The 25,407-nt window shown below is 46.6% G+C and overlaps 1 protein-coding gene across 5 annotated transcripts in view; it reads right to left on the bottom strand.

Moving 5' to 3' along the window:
- The window catches only part of LOC136580987 (golgin subfamily A member 6-like protein 7), a 64,641-nt gene that overhangs the window by 4,661 nt on the left and 34,573 nt on the right, over nt 1-25,407 (bottom strand). The window contains exons 1-3 of one of the 5 annotated variants that reach the window (XM_066581942.1): nt 11,708-11,844; nt 6,873-6,976; nt 791-876 (exon numbers count right to left, since the gene is read on the bottom strand). The gene's annotated coding sequence lies outside the window, so the exon portion shown is untranslated. Of the gene's footprint in view, nt 1-790; nt 877-1,472; nt 1,607-1,716; nt 1,805-6,872; nt 6,977-10,570; nt 10,676-11,707; nt 11,845-25,407 lie in introns of those variants that run through there. The other 4 variants (XM_066581943.1, XM_066581944.1, XM_066581945.1 and 1 more) reach the window with 4 other exon arrangements.

The following is a 25,407-nucleotide window of genomic DNA, read 5'->3' as shown; positions in this document are numbered from 1 at the left end:
AACAATACAGAGAGCTAAGAAACGTTTGCTCTAGCGTTACCGCTTCACGGGGAATACAGGTATTTACTAAACAGACAGAAGAGCTATCAGGTCCACTTTAAAGGCACACTAGATATGACTTGGGGCTAATGGTCCATTTACACAGGCCAAGTTCCCGGCCCGTAGTAATGAGCGCTGTGAGACATGAATGTGATTGGCGCTCGTTTCACTCTCTTTTACATGATCTGAGAACTGGCTTATGGGGGCTACCGCTGCTATGACTATTCATCCCCATATTCTGGATGTACACTTTCGTGTTCACGCAGGGATGACGGGATGTGCGGAGGAACATTTGGGCCGTTAATTAGCCCATGTAGAACGACCTTAAAGGGGTTGTCCGAGTTGTTTTTTAATGTTAAAACCCCGTTCCCCATGCAGTAACATAATTACCTGGCATGTACTCACCGCTCCCTGCTGTGTCCTGCACCACCATTCCGGGTCGTCCCTTGTGCATCATATTTATAGGCTGTTTATGGGACATCCCAGGCTGCTGCAGCCAATGACAGAGCCCAATGATCGATTGCTGAATTCTGTCATTGGCTGCAGCAGCCTGTAACATCCCATAAATAGGCGGGACTACAGCTTATAAACAAACAGGAGCGGAGGAGCAAGCAGCGGAGCAGAGAGAGGTGAGTATATGCCAGCTAGTTATATTACTGCATGAGGAACGGGGTTATAACATAGAATAACAACGAGGACACATTGAAGACCCCCAATAACCATTAACAGTTTAATAACCCCCTCTTCATACCTGAATTGAATCTCTGGGCCGTCCAATCAGAGACAGCTATTTTTCCATGCACCGCTCTTTGAGAGGTCCTAGAGATGAAGCGTCAGCTGTAAAAGGAAATGGTGCAAGGTCCACCTTAGTAGATATCACATGTACCCCATAACAGACAATCACCCCAAAGACTATACTATTCAAAGACCATCCCATCTTACATTGCATGCACAATAGCCCACTCCCCCATTTACCATCTATAGCCCCCATATATTTCTTCCTAACCTGCAGCAGGGCACAACATCCCACCTCCTCGTATAGCATGCGGTGTAATTCTTGGTAAAGAGCGGGTGTCCCCTATTCTGCATGTGAATTAATGTGGTATTTCAGCACTTTGGCTTTACTTTATAATGTTCTGTGCTTTTAGCATGTGCGCTGGTGACTTTGGGTTAAACTCTACTGTGATAATACCCTCTAGATAGACTATGCTTTCCATGGATAACATGTCACATGTGCGATAACAGCCCCCCCCCCTGTAATCTAACCTAATATTGTCCAGGCATCTGCTTAGTATAGCAGGTCTTCTATACCATGAATCAGTCTATATGTGCAGCATAGCATCTATAGGGGTATGCTGAGAGTATATGTGCTTCACCTTCCTGCTGGATGTGAGGTGTAATAAGGGGGTATACTATTAGGCTGATCATCCCACCGGTCCTGTGAATGGCGGTCTGTCTGTTGCGCCGGTGTGCTGCCATCTGCTCTGGTTGCATAGCTTGAGTTCCTCTTGCAGAATGACAGGTGGATCCTTTGTCTACCGGTTTTCTAGGTGATCTCACCCCATGTATGTCACTGCGTAAAGTAATAGCCCCCCTCCCCTCCCGGCTATATTATATATGCATGTCCTAACCAGCGCTATATTTGGGCTCCATTCCCCACCCCTTCCGTCATCTTACACAGCGTGCAGCCTTGGATCCTGTCTTCTGCGGGATGCAGACTGTGTTTCTGTGCAAACAGACCCCCCACCATCACACACAGACGTCGCTCGCACTTCACGCCGGTTTCCATAGCAACTGATCTGCAAAACCATTCAGAACCCCGAGAGGATGCGCTTGCAGACTTATTTTTATATATACGGAGTCTTCAAACACGCTCATGGCCTGATGATCATTGATTACGACACGGACAAATGCCTCAGCATTTCTTAGGAGACGGGTTTCGCAGAACGGCATTGTTTTGAGGATTTTCTGAATGGATGTACAGACGTAGATATAGTCAATGGGTCATCAGCCCCGGCGACTGATCGGCGCAGCCACCCGCTGAGCAAAATACTCCAGGGCATCCCTGCCAGGCGTCCATCACGCATCGGCTTTAAAGGGGCATTCCCATCTGAGCCGTGTATGACATATGTTATAAATGTCTGAGGGTCCTACCCACCTATCGGTACAATGAGGGCCCCCCGACCAGGCAAGCGCGCTCCCCTCCTTTTGTGACTCCCATAGGCTGCCCATTGAGTCTCTGCTTGGAATTAAAGGTCTCACCCAATCCCTTCTAAGACTTATGTAATACCCCTCTTCTATCTGTTAATCGTAGACTGACTTGTCTCGTTATAATCAAGTCTTCCTGCTTCTGACCTGGGAGCACTAATGTACCTACACAGGTAGCGGTGCCGGCCCGCAGAGGTCATTCTCAGCACCTTCTGGGTCCTGGAGTTAAAGGGGTTGTCCACTGACCTTACATTTTTTTCATAAAGTAGGGGAATACTGCTAAAAATGAGACTATAATCAGCTTTTTAGCTCCACCTAACGCTTGGGACCCTCAGGGTTCAGGATACACACATACAGCGCTGTGCAAATATTTAGGCAGGTGTAGAAAAAATGCTGCAAAGTAAGAATATTAGAATGATTTCAAAAATAGACGTTTTAGTAGATTGCAAAGAAATGAACAAAAGAGAAATGTAAATCACATCAATATTCGGTGTCAGCACCCTTTGTCCTCAGAACAGCATCAGTTCTGCTAGGTGCACTTGCACATAGTTTTTGAAGGAATTCGGCAGGGAGGTTGTTCCAGACATCTTGGAGAACTAACCCCAGATCTTCTGTGGATATAGCTTGCTCAAATCCTTCTGTCCCTTCATGTAATCTCAGGCAGACTCGATGGTGTTGAGATCAGGGCTCTGTGGGGCCATATCATGACTTCCAGGAGTTTGGATAGTTGTTACTGTCATTGGCTGTATGTTTGGGGCTGTTCTCCTGCTGCTGGATACATTTGGAGCCAATCCGATGTCTTCTGTTTTTGAAAAGCATTCGTACTTTGCAGCATTTTTTACACACCTGCCTAAAACTTTTGCACAGCACTGTAGATCCCAAGGAATAGGAAAGAGGAACATAGCAGAGCTGAGTTTGCACCCATTGAAGAGTTTGGATTCCCTTACCTGTAGGATAGGGGATGTTATGATTGCTGGGGTTCAGCTGCTGGGACCCCACAGATCCTGTGAATAGGGGTTCCTACAGTCCCACACGTCTGCTGCCGCTCCACTCATTTCAGGTCACCCGTACTGTGGCATCTTTGGTGCAGTCATTGACATGAATGGAGAGGTGGCACACATGTACAACAGCCACTTCTTCCAAGTGGGGACCGGCAGCACCTCTATTCTTGGGATCGTTGGAGGACCCAGCAGTCTGACCCGCACTGATCATACAGTTAGCCCTGTCCTGTGGATAGGGGATCATTTTATATATTGGTACAACCCGTTCAACAGTGGAGCAGAGTCAGCCCTACAGGAATAACAGGGTCTCGCAACTCAGACACAGCAGAGCCGAGCTGGCAACCATGAACAGTGGGGTCAGCACTTCAGGAGTAGCAGAGCCAAGAAGGCAACCCAGAACAGGCAGGCGTTGGGGTTCAGAATTAGAGTGCAGCCCCAAGTTTATACCCCAAGGGTTCAGTGTGAGACAGGCCCAAAGAGCTTCGGGGTACAGGGTCACAATTCAAATGCAGGGTGCAGATACATGCAGAGCGCCGGTCCAGCATGCAGAGCCGAGGTTCAGCTCTGGATACATGAAAATGACAGCGCAGGCCTAGGGGGAAACTAAAAAAGGATTTAGACCCGTGTTTTATATGCTGATGTTAATCCAAAGTATGCGTCAAATTTAGTGCATCTCGTGGCATCCGTGCACCAAAGAATTCTGGATTATTGGAAGGTCATAGAAGAAAACTAGATGGACACACATATCCGCACAGACCCCACACCCTGGTGTCCCTGGGGGTCCGTAGGCCCAGCAGCCAAGTCAGAGGACCCCCGTAATATGCCACACATAGCGCAATTACTGCGGCTGCAGAATGTGAGATGAAGTTCTAGAACAATCTACAGTACAAAGTAAGTGAATGGGCTTTAACGAACCCAACTCACCAGGGGCTCCTTTACATGCATTTTCACAAACGCCTTAGTGCAACATATTTACGCTACGAGGCTTTTTTGTGCACGTATCAGCATAATTTACTGCACTTTTTGCGCCCGCAGGACATGTTCATTTGCTCGCAACAGATGGACACACCCAGATTTAAATAGCTCTTTAGCCTAATGAGTTCCATGTGTTCTTTTTTTCATGGAATTGCGCACTGTACTGCGCATCTTGTTACGCTTTGCGTGTGCATTTGCGCACCTCCCATAGATTTCTATGAGAACCTTTGGTGCGCAGAATGATAGAGCGCGCCCTATTGTTTTACGCCTGAGAAATGTGCGCAAAAAATGTAATGCGAATGAGCCCCCTGAAATCAATGCATCCCATTCTCTACGTATTGCGCATTTTCCTTTGGCTCCAGGAGCCGCCATTAAATATGGTTACTGACGAGCATGACGTTTGGCTACAATAAGGCTCAGCTTCACACGAGCGTATGTGTTTTTGCACACTCCTCAACGCAACATATTTGCGCTATGAATGAGGCGTTTTTGTGTGCATCAGCACATTTTATGCGCTCATTTGCGCTCGGCAGACAAACACACCCCAATTTAAATGCCTATTTACGCCTTTTAAAGCATTAATAGTAATTCTTTAGGCCTCATTCACATAAGCGTTTGCGTTTTTACGCTCGCTGCATCGTGGGCTTACATCGCATGAATGAAGAATAGCGGAAATCAAGCCTGATCTAAATGAGTGTTTTCTCGTCCATTCAGACGGCGGCTGCGGTGAATTGGCGAAAAAATACGCTGCAGCGCAGAAATCCCTCGGTCAGCAGGAATCCTTGGAGTGAGTACTAATTCTTAAATAGAGCCAGCGGTCTTCTTTTCCCAGCATTGGACGCTACTAAACTTCCTCCCCCTCCCTTTTTTTCAGCTCTCATTGAAGCCTTATGGGAGCCTACAGCGCATCTCGGCAAAAGAAAGGGCAAGACCTATCTTTTCTCGCGGCATATAAAATCGGTCGGTGTTTTCGGTCGCCGATGTCTTATTATTCCCGGCACATTGTTTTCACGCGGCCAATAATCACGTATCTGAATGGATACATTGGAATTTAATGCTTCGGATGGTCGCACTTTTTTAGCGCGGCTGAATTAGCCACATATATAAGGCCGTAGATGGATGTTTGCCCTCGTCCCTGATGCCGCTCTGATGGGATGTCGTGATGGCAGGAGAGATGATTGAATGGCTCCACTGCCCCACATGGATAATCCTCGGCTTATTGTAGTCCGACATCACATTCCTAGTAATAACCACGGACGACCCAGAAATACCGTGACGCAGGCTGGCCGGCTTTACAAGCACTCTAGTTTATTCCTGCTACACTTGTGTTGCCCCATAGAGGCGCTGATCACCTGTAATAACAGGAACGGACGCACATTTAGGGATATATTGATACCCAGCTGATTAATAGAGGGGATTGCTGTGACTAGTAGGGGGCAGATTCCCGGTATCACAGTAAGTAGAGACCTCTCCTAGCCTGCTTGTGGCTTGGTCCATGCATTGGATATACTGTATATAAGAGCCGGGATCCAAAGCCAAAGACGGGAGAAATCTCTTTAAAGGGACGTTAAAAAAATTATAGGCAGCAGATGATGTAAAGTGGAAAAATACATTCAATCTCTAATGGCCTGCCCTTCCGCCCGCCACCGCTGCTACGGTCCCTGCCAGTCTGATCCTGGTACTGACAGTAGTGGGCATGTGCCATTGATTGCTCACATGACCGCTTCACCAATCACTGGCTTCAGCAGTTATGTACCATTCATGCACAGATGCAATTCCTGCACAAGGAAAAATAGTCCCTGCCCCATCTATCTGCTCTTTACACAGAAAGCTGCTATAAAAGTCTATGGCAGGTTAAAAAAAGCTAGTGGACCCGGAGCTCAACCCTTGTTCCTACGCTAATGTGCTCGGTTGCGGCGAGTGTATTTGCGCATACATTTGTCTCCTGAAGCCCTCAGCTGTGGATTTATGAGGTGGAAATTGTGAAGAAAAATCAGTGTTGGATTGCCCCGTGTGAACATGTCCTTACAGTCTTCATAGGGCTGACAAGGACACATCTTTCAAACAGTCATATAGCAATGCTGCCACCTAATGGCAGAAACGGAAATTACACATCTCCTTGCAAAGACACCTAACTGTGGTTAGGAATAAAGTGCATGTAGGGTGAACTGGGGCCTAAAACACAGGAGTAAGAAAATCACAACACTTTTGGAGCTCTTTTAAACTTGCAGAATTATTCCACCAAGACACAGCGGAATGTGCAGTCCTGTGAATATTCTACATCAAAAGACGTCTGGACCACTGCTAGGACTGCTAGATTAGCCAAAGTCAATCAAAGCTAGTACTTCTGCACAAAGCACGTAAGTGAGGCTGGCCTCATTAAAAACCGATCCGTGTGCACAACAATAAGGACTTGTGAGCTAGCTTAGCCAGTGCTTAACAAAAGGCCAACTGGTTAGGACGGGGCTATCAGTGGGACATTATTTGCAGTCAGATGGGAACATTTATGGACATATAGTTATTAGTACTTGTGCGAATTAAGCTCCAGAGTCCGCAGTCAGCGCGGGGTTATTTTTCTAGTGGCGGACTGTGTGAACTAAACTGATTTTCTGTTGTTACTTTGTGTTAAAGTTGGGATTGTATTATTACCGGTAATATTGTGTGTTATCAGCATTTTCTTTTTGCTATTGATGACCGACAGACATCTCCGTTTTTGACTTCTCCGCTCCAGGCTTATAGACTCCAAGAATGATCTGAAAACACAAGAGAAATATTGTGAGAATAAACACTTTCCCATCTATAAGATCCTTGATTTGAAGGGAAAGGAATCTGCCTGAGTAATAATCTAATGTCTATTGGATGCAGAGTATTCTGTATTATATTATTGCAGTATGCAGTCCTAAGCCCTCGCTCGCGACCTGAAGGTTGTGAGTTCAAGCACCGCATGGTTCAGGTAGCCGACTCAAGGGTGACTCAGCCTTCCATTCTTCGGAGGTCGGTAAGATGAGCCCCCAGCTTGGTGGGGGGTAATAAATAAATGACCTGAAGGCGCTGCGGAATAAGTTGGCGTTATACAAATAACAAGTCCCTTCCCTCTATCCTGAGATGATGGGTCCCCTAGTGTGCATTACACTATTGTGCAGAGTGTCCTCTGCTGAAGATGAAGCCGATATACCAAGCCGGCCATTCATAATGATATAATGTATAGATTGATAGCATTATATTTGTTCAATGTTTTTGTCAAATGTGAAACGTCACCCTGAATTACTTCTCATTGTAAATATACAGCAATAATACTGATATATGGGCATTTCTAGAAAGACATGTCCTTTAACCCCTTAAGGACCAAGCGCGGTAAATATAAGGTGCTTGGTCCTGGGCTTTAATCCCAGCCGATAGCAGAAGTAATGCACAGGATTAAAACCTCTGCTCCTGCAATTAAGCAGGAGCAGGATGGGTCCTCAGCTGTCAGACACAGCCTGGAACCTAGAGGAGAAGGCAAGAGTAGTTTTTAACCACTTGTGCCTTCTCCTTCCCAAGCTATATAGCTCTCAATGAGTGCTATGTACTAAAGAGTGAAAGTCAAAGTATTTCTTCTGATATTCAGCTTGGCAATCACATGACTGCCTGATGCCCTCTGTCACAAAAGAGCTGCAGGGTCGTAGCAGACCCTGATCAGCTCTGTTAGTGACTATTGTCACTACAGGGGGGTGTTCTGCTCTATAAATGGGGCTCCTATGGAGACATAGATGGTAAAAAAAATAGTTACAAAAATAAAAATTTGCAGAATGAAATAAAAATATATACATAAAAAAGAAAATAACCCAAAGCCGACACAACCAAAACCATCACCATATACACTCTGTAATCCCAAACTATACAAATTCTATATCAAACTGTCCGAAAGAAAACCAACCCCCCATTCATACACTGTATTTTAGCGTAAATATTCTAATTCTAAAAATAAACAGCTATAATTTTTTTAAATCATTTTTTTAGCTTTTTACTTCCAATAAAGATCTAAAAAAAAATAAAAATCGCCCCATATGTTACAGATAAAAACAAAACAAAAATAATTTTGATAGCTAAAGAAAAAAAAAGGGCAATAAAACCACCACAGGGGTAAAATCCCTAAAAAACGTCTGTCCCTTTAGGTACAAAACAAGGTCGTCCTGAAGGGGTTAAAGGGGTCATTTGGTTTTAAATTTATGGCCAATCCTTCGGATAGGACACCATTATTAGATTGGCATGGGTGCCAAGAGTTGGACCACCACCAATCAGCTCTTTGAAGGGTCTGTGGCACTCTGGTGAGGATAACACTGACAGCCATAATATACTGCAATACAGAAGCATTGCAGTCTATTGTACAAGCAATCACATAGAAAAGTCCCCCAGTAGGGTTTAAAAAACATTTTAAAAAGTGTAATAAAATGTTCAATAATATTTAAACTGTGAAATAAAACATTTCCCATTAATTATGTAAATAAATATAAAATAGGAGCAATAAAAATAAACAACTAATATTGCCGTGTCTGCAAATGCTCAAACTAATAAACATCATGTTGTGACTTCTGGAGGCGGAACATCCTAGATGGCCATTATGTATCAATCTCCCACTACAGTGAGGGCGTACCCTCTGATACAGCTGAAAAGCCTCCTTACTATCCTGAACCTGAAGGGGTTACGTTCTGGGCCACTACTCCAGACTCTCCAGGGAAAAAGCCTGAAAGTCGGAGAGAGCCCCATATTGGATCCTTCTGAGACCCGCTGCCTGCACCAGTGTGGCTTCATGCACAACCTCATTGTCTACAGGTAAGAGCTAGACCAACAGAACGGGTGCATCTAGGGTAGCTGCCAGCACTTTACCCCTTGGCTAGACTGTAAATCAACCAGGGATCCCCCTCCCCTTATACGCTTACCGATAACTACCTAAACCCTCTGGGAAGGCCCTTCCAATTTCGGCCTGAACTGCAGACGCCTTCTATTCTTATCAAGAAGAATATAGCCCCTGACTTTGAATCACATACTATTTGATTTAGACTGTTAGGGGCAAACTTTACTTTGACTACACTGAACCTTACTAAGAACTCGAAGTATTGCTGAAAAACCAAACTTCATTAGTGCTTTTATTTCTGTCCACTAGAGGTCGCTATTGTATCAGAACACACAAACTCAATCCTCTTCTCACTTTAATCTCATACCTAAGTTTACAGGGCTATGCCTGACCTAACTTCACGTAACTAAGGGTGGTTTCACATGAAATGTCTATGATTCGAATAATCGCCTAAAATTCAACCGACCGTTGTTCTGTGTAAACATGGCCACCAACAGGGTGATGAGCGATGACTTGCTCACTAGTCGCTAGTCATTTCAGCTCACCTAAAAAATGGTTGCTGGTTGATCAAAACTCGTCCCGTGTAAAGTCAGTCATTCGTATTCAAATGATTTGCAAACTAATTTAAATGGGAATGCCCCATGAATGAAGTCCTAGTGGACCAGTAATGAACATTAAGCACTCGGTGTAAAACCTTTCACTGTCATCTGTGAGCTTCAGAGCCATTATCTGGGGTGGACACTTTACTAAAACATCTGAAGAGGATCTCCTGCTGGACCCCCCAGGACTTGCTGAAATCCACTGGTCAGATTCGCAGAATCATTCTTTTTGCCCCATTGGTGGCCGTGAAAGGATCCGCCATCCCTTAAAGGCCTCTATAAGTGAATGTACTCCTACATAAGGTACTCTGCCATAAACCTCCGGGCGGGTCACTGGTTGGTTACTTAATGAACCTAGTTAAACTCGGCTCTCCCAGCTGTTGGCTGTTGCTTGGTTTTAAAAGTAGTTTTCATTCACTGACATGCATGTGGCTGTTCCCTGTGATGAAGTGTGACCGGGATCAAGTGTACTTTTATGCAGTTCGACATGGCAAGAGACAGGTATGCCGCAAAAAATGTCTTAAAACCCTGCACTCCCTGACCATCACTTCTACTGTAGTCTCTATTCTTACTTGTGGACAAGGAGGAAAACGAGGGGTGGAGAAAAACCCGTACAGTTGTGTTTGTTGTGAAAAACGATACTACATACGTGGTGAAGAGAGTGAAGTGGTGACTTCAATAGTGGAGGTGCTGCCTGACCAGATGACGCACCACCAGGGGGCGTGATAGAGTAAGAGAATAGGACTAAAACTGGCAGCGGAGAAGACGCAACACTCCAGCTTAAAGTAAGTAGGAAGGGACCAAAGGTTTGGGGAACTTCTCCTTTTATTTACTAGAGTACGTCATCAGCTCCAGCTGCCAGTTTCTTAGTTCTATTCTCTATTCTTATCTTGACTGTTTTCTTTCAAACTTACCTCCAGCGCCCCCCTCTGGGGCATTCTATCCATATCAGCTCCTCTCTCCTTTCTTCACCCATGTACAGCTCACATGCACTCTTCACTTTCCTAAGATGCCTCAATCTCCCTGAAGGCACAGTGAAACATAACTACTGCCCTCCTAAATCCCCTACCCACCTGCTCACCCTCGCTATACTGCTGCTACTACCAACAGGGGATATTTCTCCCAATCTGGGTCCACTCTCTAGTGCCCCTAACTATTGCCTCAACCTGCCCTACTGAGACACCCTTTTAGCCCAACTACTAGTCAGTGCATACCCTCCCCGGTTTCCTTTCAATGTGCTCTCTGGAATTGGCAGTGACATGCAACAAACTCCCCACCATCTATGACTTTTTCACTGCTAAATTGCTAAAGCTGCTCGCTCTAACAGAAATGTAGATACAGCAGTCTGACACTTAGGCCGCCTGCAGACGAGCGGGTCGGATCCGGCGGCAAGAATTCTCGCCGCGGGACCCGACCCGAGCGCCTGCAGAGACGAGCGCGTACTCACCCGCGCCCGGCGGCCCTGGCTCTTTCATGTGCCGGCTGCTGGCGCATGCGCAGACCGGAGCCGGCGGCCGGGTGAGTGACGTATCTGTGCGAGGCTCTGCGAGCCCCGCACAAAAATAGGACGTGCCGCGGTTTGTTTGCCGCACGACATTTCACGCGGCCAAACCACATCCGTCTGCATAGGAGTGCGTATTGTAATGCACTCCTATGCAGGCTTTGAGGGGCGGACATCCCGCCGTGGGATTTCCGCCCCCGTGTGCAGGCGGCCTTACAATGGCTTGCAGTTCTCCCATACCCCAAGATCAGATGACAGGCGTGGTGGAGGAGTAGGTGCCCTTCTCTTCCCGCAATACACCTTCCAGGTCATCCCCCTCGTACCCTCACTCACTTTCCCATCGTTTGAGGTACATCCCCTACGACTTTTCTAACCGCTGTCCCTGCGAGTAGCAGTTATCTACCGCCCCCCAGGTGCTCCTCTCCTGTTCCTGGACCGCTTTGCCGCCTGTCTCCACCCCTTTCTCTCCTGCGAAATCCTAACCCTCAACCTAGGAGACTTTAACATCCCCACTAATGACCCCATCTGCCCCTCAGCTTCTATCGCTCACCTCCTCCCTTGGTCTCTCACAGCCTCTCCCACTCACAGGGATGGCAATACTCTGGATCTGGTCTTCCTCCGTCTCTGCTTTGCTTCCCACTTCATTAACTCCCCTCTCCCGCTCTCGGACCCTAACCTTCTCTCTTTCACTGTCAAGCTTCGTAGTATCTCTCCAGACCCTCCTACCTCCCGTACGTACAGGAACCTTCAGGCTGTTTACACCCAGGACTTTGCTGAGTCCCTAAAGTCCTCTCTGTCCTCTATCTCTCTCCTCTCCTGTGTGTGTGTGTATATATATATATATATATATATATATATATATATATATATATATATATATATACACATATATACACGGTCCCTACAGTCCTCTCTGTCCCCTACCTCTCTCCTTTCCTGCCCCAACCTGGCTGCCGCATATTACAACACTACTCTCAAACATGCCCTGGAAGAAGCGGAACCCCCTGTGACCCGAGCCATCCAATGCAGACCACGGCAACCCTGGCTCACGCCTAAAACGCACTTCATCCAGCGGTGCTCTAGAAGTGCTGAACGGCTGTGGAGGAAATCGCAAACGTCCGCAGACTTGCTCCATCTCAAATTCATGCTCAGAATCTACAACCTCGCCCTCCACCACGCCAAACAAGTTTATTTCACCTCTCGCGTCTCCTCACTATCGCACAATCCTAAACAACACTTCTCAGCCCAAAATTGCAGCCTCCAATGATGGATCTCAGTGCTAAAGAGCTGGCTGCCTACGTCAAAAAGAAAATTGATGACATCCGTCAGGAAATAACCTCCCAATCCCAGAGTAGCCCCGACCCTAAACTACCGATAGCTCCTGCTCACTGTCTACACTCAGACCAACGACAGAGGAAGAAGTCTCCAGATTGCTTTCCTCTGCTCGCCCCACCACCTGCGCTAGCGACCCTCTCCCCTCACACCTCCTCCGATCCCTCTCCCCAGTGGTCATCTCATACCTCACCACTATATTCAACCTCCCTCTGACCTCTGGCATTTTCCCCTCCTCATTCACACCATCATATGCCCACTGCTAAAGAAACCGACTCTTGACTCGACTGATGCTGCCAACTACCGATCCATCTCCAACCTCCCCTTTATCTCAAAACTATTAGAATGCCTGGTTTACTCGCCTTATAAGCTATCTCTCAGAAAACTCTCTTCTTGACCCCCTACAGTCCGGCTTCCCCCCTCTACACTGGACAGAAACCACCCTGACTAAAGTGTCAAATGACCTCCTGAAGGCTAAATTGAGGGGTGACTATTCTCTACTGATCCTCCTCGACCTCTCCGCAGCATTTGACACTGTTGACCACAAACTCCTCCTTAGTATGCTTCACTTCATCAGCTTAAAGGACATTGCCCTCTCCTGGTTCTCCTCCTACCTATCTGACCGCTCATTCAGTGTCTGCTTTGCTGGCTCTACCTCCCCTCCTCTTCCCCTTGCTGTTGGGGTCCCCCAGGGCTCTGTCCTCGGCCCCCTCCTCTTCTCCATCTACACAGATCCTATTGGAAAAGCCATCAGGAGATTTGGCTTTCAGTACCATTGCTACGCTGACGACACCCAGCTATACACCTCTCCCTGCGACATCACAGCGCAGGTCCTCCAGAATGCCACCGACTGTCTGTCTGCTGTCCCTAATACTATGTTCTCTCTCTTACTAAAACTGAATCTCTCAAAAACTGACCTTCTCCTGTTTCTGCCCTCTACTAACGGACCTCATCCTGACATCTCCATCTCAGTGTGTGGCACCACCATAACTCCCATTCTCTCCTTCACCCCTTACATCCAATCTCTGACTCGAACATGTAAGCAGCACTTCAAGAACATCGCAAGAATCCGCTCTTTTCTCCCCGTGGAAAAACACTCATCCACTCTCGACTCAATTACTGCAACTCGCTGCTGATCGGCCTCCCCCGCGCCAGACTCTACCCTCTGCAATCCATCCTGAATGCGGCAGCCAGGCTCATCTTCCTGTCCAAATCGAAGTATAGATATTCAGCAGCACTATATAGAAAACACAGACCACGTGTGGGAGTACTTATCTGTGCACGCCTAGTCCAGGACCTGGACACCAAGGATCCTCAATCCCCAAGCTTGACAAAGACCATAGTTGGATGGTCGAAACGTCGTCTGTGAACATGTCAGATGTTTGAAAATAAAGCATTGGATTCTTTTGACTTTTGCTTGGGCACTCCGCTGATTCCCTAGTGCTGCCTGCCATCTTCCTGTTCAGCCACTACTCGGACGCCTCTGCCCTGTGCCGGTCACTGCACTGGCTGCCCGATAAATACAGAATTCAATTTAAACTCACTACCTTCATCCATAAAGCTCTCCAAATCACCGCCCAGCACCGCTCCACATTGCTTCCCTCATCTCAATTCACCACTAAGCCCTCAGCTCTGCTAGCAAAATCAGACTAAGGCCTGATTCCCACGAACGGATTTCCGCCACGTAATTCGCGGCGAAAATCCGCTGCGTTGCCCACTGCTATTAGGTTCTATTGAACCTAATAGCACAATGCTAAATCTCCCGTCCTCACCCGCGGCATGCTCTATTTGCCGCGGGTTTACTCGCGGCCGGCTCCCATTGCAGTCAATGGAAGCCGTTTGTTTACGCTATCTTCCGCTGTAGCACAGCGGAAGATAGCGTGGAAACGCTTCCCCGCCTACCGCCGCCACGTCATATGACACGGCCGACGCGTCACATGACACAGCCGGCCGCGTCATGTGACGCAGTGGGCGTGTCATGTGACGCGGCCTGCGTGTCACATGACGCGACGGCGGTGGGCGGGGAAGCGTCATGCAGGAGCGAGAACGCCGGATCCGCTGGTAAGTATGGGGTCTCTGGGGGGCGCCGTGACGGGCTTCGCCGCAGAATATTCCGCGGCGGAGCCCGTCACGGCCGTGTGCAGCCGGCCTTAGGGCTTCTACCCACCAGCGTTTTTTTTAACGCTGCATTTTTTTCAATGGGACTTTCTAATGTTAGAATCGCATCGCATAAAAAACTGAAAGTTTGTGCTTTTGCGATTTTTGTGCGATTTTAACATTAAAGAAAAAAGTCCCATTTTAAAAAAAAAGGCAGCCATATCGCAACATTAAAAAAACGCTAGTGGGTAGAAGCCCAAAGTGTCCCTTTAATTTAAACCTCTCTTTCCTGCCTCCAAGACCTCTCCAGAGCAGCGCCAGTCCTCTGGAACGCGCTACCCAAAAGTATCCAGGCAATTACTGACACACAAAATTTTAGGTATGCTCTAAAAACGCCCTTCTTCAGGGAGGCATACCACATACCCTAACCAAACCCCTCTGTACTCCGCCTGATAACATGCTCCCTGACCTACTGACTGCAATCCCTGCTAGCCATAATAAACCACTCCTGCAGACATACTGATTCAGCCACTATACGGCCTGACCATTGTCTATGTGTATGGCATCCTGCCAGACCGTGCCCATCTCCAGCCCCTTTACCTTCTGTATCACCCCATTACTTGTAGTATGTAAGCTCGTTGGAGCCGGACCCTCACCCCTACTGTTTCCATCAGCTGATTACTATGTAACCGTGGTTTTGTTTTTATTCCCCCTGTCTTGTAAGCGCTGCGGAATATGTTGGTGCTATATAATTAAAGATTATTATTATTATTTTCACCTGCGGTCTCACACTACCTTTTCTGGGCCATTATTACTGACCTTACTAATACTGACAGTCAAATACACCGCAGCACCGAAGTATTGCAGTCTATTGTACAAACAACCACATGGTAAAGTCCCCTAGAAGGGTTTAAAAAACATTATAAAAAGTGAAAGTAATATTTCCTATTGATTATGTAAATAATTATGAAATAGGCACAATAAAAAATAAACACAACTGGTATTGCTGTGTCTGCGAATGTCCAAAACCACAAAAAGGCCAAACCTGCACCTAAAATGTCATCACTTCCGTATTGCTTTGATAGCATGGAACGCACCCTGACAACACCAACATTATCTTCTTGTAACTCAAGCCCAACTCCAGAAGGCTCCAAGTATTCTACAACTACACTGGTACACGCACGTAGGAAGGGGTTACAAAAAGTGCCAGAATTGTTGTTTTTAGTTACCTCACTTTCCCCCAAAAAATTGAGTAAAAAGGGATCAAAAAGTCTTCTATATTCCAAAATGGTACCAATAAAAACTAGAGCTCCCCCCACAAAGAACAAGCCCTCATACAGCCCCATCAATGAAAAACCAATAGCCTTAGATCACTGACAGCAACACAAGCTTATCTTATTTTACCAAAAAGATTTCTATTTTCTAAGTCATAAAACACAACAACAAAGTAATCAGACAAATGTAACCGCCAAACAGCGTAATCAGACCAAACATCGTCAGCACGTCATCCTTAAAAATAGCCAAAAAAACTGCAATTACAGTTTTTTCCAGTCCAATAAAAAAGTATTCAAATATATTATATTGTGCATGAAATGGGACATTTAAAAAATACAACTTGTCCAAAAAACAAGCCTTTCTACGGCCATGTCAATGAAAAATGTAAAAGGTGAGGGCTCTTGACAAGTGAGGTTAAAAAATGAAAAAATCACCACCAGTTATCTACTATTTGTGGGCCCATTCAGACGGCCGGGGTCTGGCGCATATACGCCGAGCCCGGATTACCGTCAGGCAGAGGGAGACAATTTAGCTCTGCTAAACTGCCTTCCCCTTACCGCCCTCTTGCTGACTCTCGGCAAGGGAAGGGGGCGTGGTGGGGCCTGAGCTAGTGTGCTAAACTTCTGCCCCCTCTCCACCGCTTGTCAACTGCCAGCAATGGGAGGGGGCAGGACGGGACTGGAGTTTAGCAACTAGCTCGTGCCCCGTCCCGCCCTCTTCCATTGCAAACAGTCGTCAAGGGGCGGAGGGAGGGTGGGAGTTTAGCAGACATGCTGCTAAACTCCCTCCCACCTCCATTCTCCGGCAGCTACCACTGGCTTCCATAGGAGTCTATGGAGCCGCCGCTGTATTCTGGCCAGAAAGATCTTTCCTGGTCGACGTAAAAGCACCCGGCCAAAAGGCGTTTGTATGCGCTATCTTGGCCGGCCGGGTGCCTTTATGCTGTGGGAATTAGGAAATCACAGAGGCCGTAGTCTACTTTTAGAGTAATAGCCCTTCACAGAATAGACGAGAATAATTAAAACTAAATGGTATTAGATTAGCTACAATGTAACACACACGGGGCGCACCAAACCAAAGAAACAGAGATTAAGCCTCTCTGGACTAAGGATGATCGGCCCTGATGGGGGATGTCTGTCACGATAGACAAGCAGAACACATGAATCTGTGTCTACCAGTCCTTCACACTGACCTAGGCGTATCCAGTGATATATGATATTCTACTTCTGGATATCAGCCAGAGTACTAGATGAAGACTGTGTCAACGGAACTGAGCTGAGACACATCCGTCCGTTGGCTCACAGAGGGAGATACCTGAGTGTGATTTGCCTGGATATATATGCAGTCAGTTACACCTAGTCTATAAAACTATTGGTGTGCTTATTATATATGACTACAACGCGTTTCACCGCTGATTACGCGGATCATCAGGAAGCAGAATAAGCCCCTTTTATTTGGGTTTGATGGTATTCTACAAAAAGCTCTTATCACTGCCAATCTGCACCGCATAATCTTGTGCGTCAATTCACTCCGTCTCAGTTATTGGGAGCTCTTGGAGCGTACCGCTTCTCAAAGATTGAGAGGATCTATAATATATGCCAGACGCTGTTTACTGGCTAAACCTGTCTAGTTAATACAATCGTTAACTCTACTCCATGATAAGAGTCCTGTCTTATATATTAGGGGTATCATTAATATTGCCCCATATACTTTGGGCAACCTGATCTAAAAGGTCCTCTACTTGTTGTATCTCATCATGTATTACAGACATAGGACTCTTAAATCTTAGAACTGGCTTGCTGCCTAGCCGTTGCTGCGATTGAGCTATCCTCGCTGGTCTGATATTCTCTAATTTACACTACCCAGCGAGATAGTTCCTTCTATGCTAACTATTGTCTGAACTTGCTGACCCCATAAGGATTGCCTCCCATTTCCAGCAGAGTATCCCCCCACCAAAGGATTCAAATAAACAAGAAGAAGAAAAAATAAAAGTGAGTCATAGTCTGGATGGTAGACGGGAGTGTACGCTCCAACAGCTCCCAATAACGGCCACGAGACGGAGTGAATTGATGCACAAGATTATGCGGTGCGGATCGGCGGTGATAAGAGAGTTTCCAAAAAATGATTTTTGTAGAATACCATCAAACCCAAATAAAAGGGGCTTATTCTGCTTCCTGATGATCCGCGTAATCAGCGGTGAAACGCGTTGTAGTCATATATAATAAGCACACCAATAGTTTTATAGACTAGGTGTAACTGACTGCATATATATCCAGGCAAATCACACTCCGGTATCTCCCTCTGTGAGCCAACGGACGGATGTGTCTCAGCTCAGTCTTCATCTAGTACTCTGGCTGATATCCAGAAGTAGAATATCATATATCACTGGATACGCCTAGGTCAGTGTGAAGGACTGGTAGATAGACACAGATGCATGTGTTCTGCTTGTCTATCGTGACAGACATCCCCCATCAGGGCCGATCATCCATAGTCCAGAAGGGTTTAACTTTTGTGTTTCTTTTGTTTGTTGCGCCCCGTGTGTGTTACATTGTAGCTAATCTAATACCATTTAGTTCTAATGATTCTCGTCTATTCTGTGATGGGCTACGCTGTGGGAATACACCCATCTGAACTGATGCATTGTAGACCAATACATCAGATGGGCAGCGTATATTGGCTGGGCATGAAAGCGCGGCTGATACAGTATACGCTCGTGTGAATAAAGCCTAAGAGTACTAAAACTATATAAATTTGGCATATTTGTAATCCTACTGATCCACAAGTTAACACGTCGTTTGTACTGCACAGTAAACAACATAAGACTCCAAAATAAAATGGTGTAATTACTGTTTCTTCCATTCCCACCTTAAAAAAAGTTTAAGGTTTTCCATATACCATAGAGAATGTTAAACGGTGCTACTAAAAATACAACTCGTGCAGCAAAAAACAAAACCTCATGCAGTTCACAAAGGATAATAAAGTTATAGCTCTTTTGAAGGGGTTGTACCAGAATGACCTGTTAACAGCTCTCCATATCCTGCAGCGTCTCCTCCTAACAGCAGTACTGGATCTACATGAACAGCACTGATTATATGTTACTGGTCAGATGATACATGTAGAGGAAAAAGGAGATAAGCACTGATAATGAATATTGTGCTACTGAGTTCCTGCCCCGTGCATAGCGCCCCCTGCTGTGAGGATCCAACTATGATTTTGTCATCAGGGTGATAGTTTTTGGGTCTGTGGTCCTGATTGTTTCAGACCAATGAAAATCTGCTGAGTAGTCCAATAATGAGAATAATGTCTGCTGGGAATTTATCGGCTGTAATAGAGGAATAATGGGAAATTCTGGGAGGAGAGCTGGATGAGGACCCCTCCTGAGATGCTTACGGCGGACGATTGGTTACCTGTATGATTTTGGCATCTGGAAACTTAAGCCAAGCCTGATTGTCTCTGTAGCCAGGACCATAGTGCTGCCCGTCAGAGGTTCCCATCGCTGGACCATGAGGTCAGGTAGTACATGGACATTGGGGTAGGTCTATGACTTCTGTCATAGGGGGCGCTCTTTGCCTCATCCACGGCTTTGAATTTTTGTATGTACCAGAGAGAGAGAGCAATGTTATCAGTATTGGGATGAGTGGATTCTGAGTAACCGCTATGGCTTTGCCCAGTTTATCTGCAGGCAGCGGTGGTGATCCATCCACAATGTGTTCTCCTACCTTTGGGTCTAGTAATACCTCTGGAGTATATACTCGGGATAGAATATATAATACATATAGATCCTAGGTTCAAAATCTGATTAAAACAACATCTGTTGTATGTTCACCCCGTGTTTGCGTGGATTTCCCCCTAGTAATCTAATTTCCCTCCACACGCCAAAAACATGCTAATAGGTGGATTTTTTAAATATGGTGCGTTCCAACGGGGCAGAACCCATAATGTAAAGTGATATATGCACTGTATATATAAAGGTGGTAGTGATGTTATACAGTATACATATATACTGCTCCACCCTTGTAATTAGAGCTGGATTCCCTTTAGGTCTGGTAGGTATGTGCCTATAGGTGGTTTTGCTTGGAAGAGACCGCAGAGGGCACAGTGGTTGTTAGATAACAGACCAGAAGGGGGCGCATTATCTGAGGTATTGACGGCATGACCTCGGTGCCACGCTACGTGATCTCACCAAAGGAAAGTCCTAGGAGCCTCATTGTGCCATTACAGTCCGTGTAAGATTGATGGTTACAGAGTCTTATGGAGGGGAATCTGTCAGCGGGAACAAGCGGTCCAATCTGCAGGCATCGTGTTACAGAGCCGGAGGAGCCGAGCAGATTGTATATAGTTTTATGGGAGAAGATTTGGTGTAACTTGTACTTTATTCATTTATATCGCTGGCTCTGCCCTCCGTTGCAGCCGGATCTTCTTTCTTCGGCCCGGCGGATGTGCTCGGCCCGCTGACAGCGTGCTGCGCTCATGGGTGGGGCACATCTTTTTCTTTTTTTGAACTCCTGCTCTCCCGCACTCCCACAGCGCAGCAGAAATACAGCTGCGGCTTCAATGGAAGCCGCGGGGCCGTCCGCGCGGGAGACCCGCATGAAATGGAGCATGCTGCGGGTGTTTTCCTGCATGTGCAATCCACACGCCGGGGAAAAATGACATCCGCAGATATTTAATTACCCTTGGGTGTCTAATGCATCCCTATGGGCGCGGATCACGTGTGCGGGACACCCGCGCGGATTTGTTAAATCCATTTGGCTAGTGGACATGAGGCCTTACAGTTTCTCTATAGGGCGATTATTGTGAAGCGCTGAGCGAGAAGCCAATGAGAAGTGAGCGAACCAGCGATGATCTGCCTGTCTAAACGCTCTGCACGAGCGCTAACAACTAGCAGTAATGTCACCCGCTTGTGTCGATCGTTTAGCCGGCAGTCGGCCCGTGTAAATGGGGCATCATACAGCAAATAAGGAGTCTCTGCTTTAGGTTTGTGATCCCAACTCCAATCTCCCAGACATATGTGCCTGACTCTTGTACTCCAGACAGTTCTCCTATGCTGTGTGTGTCGCAATCTGCCGCACCCTTACAAGATCCTCCTACAAACCAGTTTGGACAGATTGGGCCTTTTGATGTAATTATTTTGCCAAAGGCTAGAAGTAAAGGGCCGAGGACCATGGAAACGAATGGCTGGACAAACTGTCAGAAGTTGTGAACTGGCCGGCACTTGTTCCCCGCAGCGGTCTGGTGTAAAGGGTCCTTGAAGGGAAGGCGTCATCAGGAATTCACATATTGTCCAAATCAGGTTTTTTTACGTTAAACATTTTAAAGAATTTTTGTTGATTTGTTTTTGATTTTTTAATATCAAGATCTACATTGAAAAAACATCCTGCAGTTTTTGACCACCAAGGATTATAATAGACTGACACTTCCCATTCTGTAGAGAAAACTGTTAAACTTCTCAGCAGTAATCTTATTATCATCACAGGTAAGATTACAATGAAAGGGGACACCTCTATATAGATAATACAGGATTCACCATTCACAATAGGTGATGTCACAGCTCACCTCCTCCCCTCCCTGTACAGACAGGATTACACTGAGAGGTGACACCAATATATAGATAATACAGGATCCACCATTCACAATAGGTGATGTCACAGCTCACCTCCCCCCTCTTCCTGCACAGATCACAGAGCATGCCCACAACACCCTCCCATAGAAGTCAATGGGTTCCCTCCTGTCCATTCTGTCTGGCCCATTAGACTGCTGTAAAGCATATCTCTACATGCTGGTAAATAACAACCTAAATAACGCCCCTATAATCATATACCGACAACAGAATAAAGAAATCAAAAAATAAAAGCAGATGAGAAAAGTTTGAATGAAATTTGTCAGCAATTTCTTCAGTCTCCTCCTCGCTGCAAGGGGTGCAGTAACCCCGCTGAGATTGGCAGGGGTCTCAGCAGTGAGACCCCCAACGATCAGCAAGTTATCCCCTATCCTTCAGTTTTGGTACAACCCTTTAGGGCTCAGTCAGACCAGTGGATATTCCCGTGTTTTCCCGCGCGGAAAAAAAAACCCGCACTGCGTGTGGAAAAAAATATGCATGACCGCGTCCATTGCCACCCATAGGTTCTTTCTTTTTTGGTGCAAATTTTTTCTTTTCCGCACGGAAAAACGTGCGAATATCCGCTCGTCTGACTGAGCCCTTAAGGGTAATTTATCTACCAGTGTTAAAGGACCTTAAAGCGGCCCTCTGGTTAGGGGTCAAAATTCTGTCCCAGGACCGAAGAGGAAGGGGCGTATATTACCTGCAGCTGTCCTCCTCTGCCACCCCTCCAGTCCACCGCTTCTGGGTCTTGTTTTCGGGCATCCAAGATGTCTGAAGCAATCTTTGTACCATCTAACCTGCACTTACTGAGTGAGGAGGGTATATAGCTGCATCCTCTCACCATGCAGGGAGCTGACTGCCAAAGTAATAGGTTGCTGGTCTGCATGGTGAACTACATATATCAGAATGGTCTGGCACCCTGTATCCACTATGTGTGGGAGTGTACACCAAGCATCCACCCCCCTCATTATCAGGAGGCAGTGTGAGTGGGTGTCTTATCGGTGCCCTCACAGGTGTTATTCGCTCCCTCATTTGGTAGTCAGCTACCTGCATGGTGAGAGGAGGACGCATCTATATGCCCTCCTCACTCAGTAAGGAACGGCCATTTACTGTGACGCATGTAATCTGCACGGTGCATTGCTAGTGTTAATGTGCTGCATACACGACCAGCAGCGGCCAACCAGTGGGCATTAGGTGGTTAAACAATGCCCCCAGCCATCTTGGACAAGTACAAAAAGGTCCTGAAACTGGTGGATCAGAGGGGCAGCAGAGAAGAACACCTGCAGGTAATACGCCCCCTACTGTCCTGGGAGTTACTTTTAGAGATGTGCCTAAATATTAGGACACGAATCTTGTTGCATGCACAATTGGCTTAAAGCGATCCGCCGGGCTCGGAGAAACAAAGATGGCTGCACAGCTTCTCTGACTACTTGGTAGACCTTGTGCAATAGTATACATCATTCGCATAAGACGCAACATGCTAGCAGTCAGATCAGCATGCGGTGTCTTAGAGTATCTGTGCATGTCGACGTACAGCGTGCATCAGGTAAACAGAGAAGCAGTGCGGCCATCTTTGTTTCTCCCGGCCTGCAGTGTCCCTTTAAGGGTGACTTCAGGTGGCCATCATGCAGCCACATATAGGGTCCCAACACCCGAGCCTTTTGTTGTTCAGCTGAAGCAACCTTAGCTCGTCCCATGGGGGTCGGTTTATATTGTACGCTCAGTATATCCCGCCGTCTGCTTCTCTGTACCGTATACTTCTGTCATCTCCTTCGCAGACACAATGTTTGCAGTGTTTTTGAATACATGTTTAGTAACGCCTTGGGGCCGCAGTAATAAACGGCTCATGCCAGGTTTCTGCTGTGGAAAAGTCAGACAATGTGCTGCATGCTAACTAGTGAGACAAAATGTGCATGAGGGTCACCCGCCAGGGGCGCAGCTGATCAACGATCGGCAGATTTACTGGAGTTTGTGTCAAAAGCCAACATAAAGCTTAGCTGAATCAGGCCAGTTCATGGCTGCTGTAGATTTGGTGTAAAATGTGATTGTTCTCAGTGAGACAAACCAAGTGATCCTGTAGATACGAGAGCTTTTAATGGCTGACAAAAATACATGATGTTACAGCGAGCTTTCAGACCTCTCAGGATTCTTCCTCAGGCATGGACGGCTGAAGATCTATTGAGTTCTATGAGAAGGCCTTTGGGAAAAACTCCAGAAAAACCACCATATTCAGAGCATGCTGAATTTCGAAAAACGCCACAGAAATGCGGTGTATGGGGCCTTCCTGTAATATCTGCTCACTGCCCGCGTATGGGGACCTTCCTGTAATATCTGCTCACTGCCCGCGTATGGGGACCTTCCTGTAATATCTGCTCACTGCCCGCGTATGGGGACCTTCCTGTAATATCTGCTCACTGCCCGCGTATGGGGACCTTCCTGTAATATCTGCTCACTGCCCGCGTATGGGGACCTTCCTGTAATATCTGCTCACTGCCCGCGTATGGGGACCTTCCTGTAATATCTGCTCACTGCCCGCGTATAGGGACCTTCCTGTAATATCTGCTCACTGCCCGCGTATGGGGACCTTCCTGTAATATCTGCTCACTGCCCGCGTATGGGGACCTTCCTGTAATATCTGCTCACTGCCCGCGTATGGGGACCTTCCTGTAATATCTGCTCACTGCCCGTGTATGGGGACCTTCCTGTAATATCTGCTCACCGCCCGTGTATGGGGACCTTCCTGTAATATCTGCTCACTGCCCGTGTATGGGCACCTTCCTGTAATATCTGCTCACTGCCCGCGTATGGGGACCTTCCTGTAATATCTGCTCACTGCCCTTGTGATCAAAGTGAACTGATGTTAAAAGCACCAATGAAAATGCTGTGGATCCACATGAGGCAGAAAAGTCGGCACGGGGATTCTGGTGTGAATCTGCAGTAAAAGTTGCCTGTGTAGGATATGTACTTTGGACTGATTTCACCCCTCTGTGGTGCTGATTTGTAAATCCACATGCATTGACAGGCGAGGACAGTGACATGTGGATTTAAGAAATTGCATCGCAGGTTAATTTCCGCAGGTACATTTTTGCAGCATCGGGATAATTTTTGCTATAATCCCATCCACTTTGCTGCTCCATGGTCAGATGCCCTGTATTCACACTGTGTCTGGATTATCATCAGACTGGATGCAGACTGACGGAGGTTATCAAGTATGCGCCCCATCCGCCAGCACTGGAGGTTGTCGGTCACAACAAGTGATCCCGGCGGTCGCAGGGGGACTTGCATGTTTTTCCCCCCATAAGGACACACATAAGTCTATTAGAATTGTGATTCTGCTGCTGTTTGTTGTTATCAATGGGCTTCCGGAACAAACGTGATAGCGGCAGCTTTATTTTAGGTACTTTTGCCGGACGTTCTCTACCCCAGAAGTAAGTTCTAGATAGTTTTATTTTTCTAACAATCTAGAATATTTTGTCATTTCTCGTTAATTCAGTATTAAATACATTCTGCTTTAGATTTATAGTTTTCCTGCTAGACTGTAGCATTAATGCAGGGCACATTTGAGCAGAATTTGCCATCAGGACTGACCCCCTTACTAGAACAAGTCAGCGAGGACCTTTTTGTCTTCTATGTTAATTGAGCATCCAGCATAGCTGACTAAAGGCCCATTTACACGCTAAAATAATATTTTGAAAGATTGAAAGTTTAGCGATCAATTATCACTTTCATTTGCATCTAAAAGGCCCTCCATGAGCTGTTTGCAGAGCCCAGCATGTGATTAGTCACACGCCCAGCTGTGCACACAGCTGCATTGTTCTGCTTGCTGCTTACAGCAGATTACATTGTTATCCTTGGGTTTTCCAGCAGAATACAATGTAATCTCCCAGCACCCTCAAAGAACATAGCATGTAGTCTGTGTTATCTCTCTCTCCGACTGAACAATG

This window comes from Eleutherodactylus coqui, chromosome 10 (assembly GCF_035609145.1).
Source record: "Eleutherodactylus coqui strain aEleCoq1 chromosome 10, aEleCoq1.hap1, whole genome shotgun sequence".
NCBI classification, from domain to species: domain Eukaryota; kingdom Metazoa; phylum Chordata; class Amphibia; order Anura; family Eleutherodactylidae; genus Eleutherodactylus; species Eleutherodactylus coqui.
Note: the sequence above shows the minus strand (reverse complement) of the source record. Positions and strands in the feature narration are given on the sequence as shown.